We start from the raw sequence: 434 nt of genomic DNA, 5'->3' as shown, positions 1-434 counted from the left end.
AGGAGGAGTTGAAGAACTACTTCCCAGTATCAAAGCCTTTTCTGTTCAAGATCTTGGAGAAGGTTCTGTCCCAGCGTTTATGCTCTGGGCAAAGACGTCATGTAAATGTGCACATTGTGATGATTATCCGCTTGCTTAATGTATAAAATTGATTTTAAGCCATTGTTTTTGTTTCACAGTTATAACTAATATTATTATCCATAAGTTGTAAAGCGCGTTAGAGTAATTTTACAAACTATATAGGGCGATATATACATGTTGTATTTTATTTATAATTATTATTATTAGAGAATTGACAAATGCTGCCACTACTTTTCATGGCAGTACCTGTATTTATATATTATTCATATACTTTTCATTCCTCTAAATATCCTTACATAGGGACGCTTTCAAAAGCAAATCTGGGCAAAATATACCGTATATAAAATAATATA

The sequence above is a fragment of the Mizuhopecten yessoensis genome, unplaced genomic scaffold (genome assembly GCF_002113885.1).
Source record: "Mizuhopecten yessoensis strain PY_sf001 unplaced genomic scaffold, ASM211388v2 scaffold8035, whole genome shotgun sequence".
In the NCBI taxonomy this organism is placed as follows: Eukaryota; Metazoa; Mollusca; class Bivalvia; order Pectinida; family Pectinidae; genus Mizuhopecten; species Mizuhopecten yessoensis.
Note: the sequence above shows the minus strand (reverse complement) of the source record.